Raw genomic sequence first — 3184 nt, forward strand, 5'->3', positions numbered from 1 at the left:
AAGAATATTGAATATTGTAAGAGACAACATTGAGAAGAATCTGAACAAGGTTATGAGGATTGAAGGTGAAACTAAAGTTATTGGGGCCTGGCTTGTGGCTCTATCATTAGGGCTGTTGTTGCAATTTACAATCTTTCTTGTGGTGATAATAGAGAATGAAGACTGCAATTGCTTTGAATGGATTGATGAAATTGATAGTGGGTGGCAAGGTTTGACAAGGGCTTTAATCACACGACTTAATGAGCATGAATGTGGTACTTCCAATAAGGATTTGAAGAATATTGTAAGAGACAACATTGAGAAGAATCTGAACAAGGTTATGAGGATTGAAGGTGAAACTAAAGTTATTGGGGCCTGGCTTGTGGCTCTATCATTAGGGCTGTTGTTGCAATTTACAATCTTTCTTGTTTATAATGGTGATAATATATAGGTGAGTGACAGTTTGAGTGTAAGATCTAGACATAGGTTGGGTGCATATTGAAGCACTATGTGCTAGTGAACATCAATGTTAATAATGTTTGAATGAAAATAAATTGTTAGCATCTTGTTTTATCTTTATTGAACTTGATTATGAGCAATTGGTATATTTAGTTATCAAATTAAGCATCTTGAGTTCAGTAATTACTAATACAATCAGCATCAGGAGATAATAATAGAATGCATAAGTCAACAATAAATAATGCATAATAGGTTTCACTTTTCCCAATAATAAAGACAAGAGAAATTCTATTTTACCAACGAAATACGCAGTTTACCAACTGCCATCTACGATACAGATATATATGTTAATGTACAAAATCGGTTTTCTCCTTCGTAGTGCCGATCAGAATTAGACGCGCTTTTCTCCTTTGATTGAACCAATGTGTGTGCTCTCTCTCTCAACTTTCCGATTCGATTGTCTTCTACTCAAATTCAAAAAATTCTAAGTGTTAATTGCCAAAATGAATCTCTGTAAACATCTCTCTATCTTTCTTAAACCATACTTCGATTTTTACTTCATTTTTATGCCCACCGATTTTGAGTCTCCATCATTCCCCGATTTTGTCAATTTTCACTCGTTCATTGCCAGTTCACTTCTTTTCTCCCGTTCTAATATTCTCTATCGGTTCTTCGTCCCTCGAAGAGTCTCCAAGTCACTCTCCATTCACCGGCGATAGGAGGAAGGGAAAAAGTTCACCGACAGAGTTTATGAGGTTCTTCACGGGCCATGCACAAATTCTCCATGGGTCGTGCAAGCTCCTCCACGGACAAGGTTTCTATAATCACGGGCCGTGTTGCTCTCATCCTTCCTTTCGCGATTTCTCTTTTCTTGTTGTTGCAAGAGTTGGGCTGTGCGACTTTTTTCGTTGTTCATTTGAAGTCTACAATAACAAGTATTGCTCACTGTCGTTGTTCAATTATGTTAAATAAGAGAGTTCAGAGCGTTTAAGTGTCTTGTAAGAAAGTTAGCACAAACTCCACAAATACATGCATATTTGGTTAGTAAAAAACAAACATTAAAGATCTTTCGTGTGGATACTATTTATACGGATGTCATATCATTTTATGATATATTGTTTCAGTGAAAGTGTCAATATGAATGTTCATATGGTTTAGACAAATTTACGAATATAGATATTTCTACAGAAATAAAATATTCAGTTTGCTTTCACTCTGAGTCATGATCTCATAAAATTTATTAAAGTTAGACCAGTTGGAAATAGGCATTCATGATATCATTTTTGCATGTAATTTCTGAATTTTCTCATCTAAATTTGATCTATGTCGTTGAGTATATTAGTATGGTGATTATCGTGATTTTGTCGCGACACTAATATGATAAAAGTTACGGTAATTCCATAATTGATATATGAGACGAACCAGATTGTTAGAGTAATAAGGAAAATAGCATTCAGTTGCATGCATACAATTTGTAAGATGTGATTATCCTAAAAAAATATATGTATAGTGTAAAACCCTGGAAATTTAAAAATAATTAACTAATGAATTAATTATTATTCAAAGAAATTAGAAAATTAAATTTTATAGTTTAAAGGAGTAAAAATAATTAAAATACGAATTTTAATACTAATTTTAAATATTTTAGCTCAAAGTTAGACTAACGGACTAAACCGATTGAACCAAACTCGTATTGGGCCCAAAGTCCAACCCATAAGAGCTTTCCCGTTGCCTTTATTTCAGCACAATTGTTCCTCAAGCCAAAGAAAGAGAGAGAACGGTGGTGAAGAGAGAAAAGAGATCAAGAACTAAACCTTTAATCAGTTCCAATTTTCTTTTTTACATCACTTTCAATTTGGAGCTCCGATTGACGAGCCATCAGCAGCCATGCATTCGTCTCAAAATTCTTTTCAATTCTATTTGAATAAAGTGGTAAGAAATTTGCATTTCTCACCTAGTTCCTCCCCTCCTCAATTTCGTGAATTTTGGATTTTTGACATTGATAAATTGTATAATTTGATGGTTTAGGTGAACTCTAGTAGTAGATAATCATTGGATTTCACCCAAAACGTCCGTGAATAAAGTGAAAAACTCATATCCCTTGTGAATACTTTGATTTGGTGGAGTTTAGGTATTGAATTGTGGTTATATATGGAATTGTATGTATTAGATTGAATTTATGTTGAATTGGATATTGAATTGGTGAAATTGGATGCTTGGGAGTGAACCTTGGAAGCTGAATTATTTTTTGGAGAGGAGTTAGAGCTTTGGAGCTTGAGGAACAGTGGATATTTGAGGTGTTTTGGGCTTAGGGAGGAATCGGCCTAGGTATGGTTTTGGTTTCTCATAATTAATGTTTAATGTCACGTGAAAACTTATGTTAGAAGACTATAAGATAGAAATAACTTGGATGATTAGTGTATATGATATATGAGTTGTGTATGAAGGATGTATGAGTTGGTATGTGTTGAATTATGATTTTGATGGGTATATGAGCTTGTATATATGCAGTGGATTATGAGGTTGATGATTTACAAATAGTAATGATTGTTGTTGATTTTGGTTGAGGAATTGTTGAGCATATAAATATATGAAATTGTTGAATAATTGAATGAATTGGGTGGTGGTGTAAAATGAATGGAAGATGTTGAATGGAGTTTTGGGGTTGTTTTGGGATTGCGAATCATTGGTTTAAAAATGATAAATTTGGAAAGTTTGCAATTATGTGAAATTGGTAAAGGCTGAA

At 33.7% G+C, this 3184-nt stretch overlaps 1 long non-coding RNA gene across 1 annotated transcript in view; it reads left to right on the forward strand.

Annotated features, from left to right (window-relative positions):
• The window catches only part of LOC110262756, a 2907-nt gene extending 2365 nt beyond the window's left edge, over nucleotides 1-542 (forward strand). Inside the window, exon 2 of the long non-coding RNA XR_002347739.1 lies at nucleotides 155-542. This is a non-coding gene — a long non-coding RNA (uncharacterized LOC110262756). The remainder of the gene's footprint in view (nucleotides 1-154) is intronic.

Source organism: Arachis ipaensis, chromosome B05 (assembly GCF_000816755.2).
Source record: "Arachis ipaensis cultivar K30076 chromosome B05, Araip1.1, whole genome shotgun sequence".
Lineage (NCBI taxonomy): Eukaryota > Viridiplantae > Streptophyta > Magnoliopsida > Fabales > Fabaceae > Arachis > Arachis ipaensis.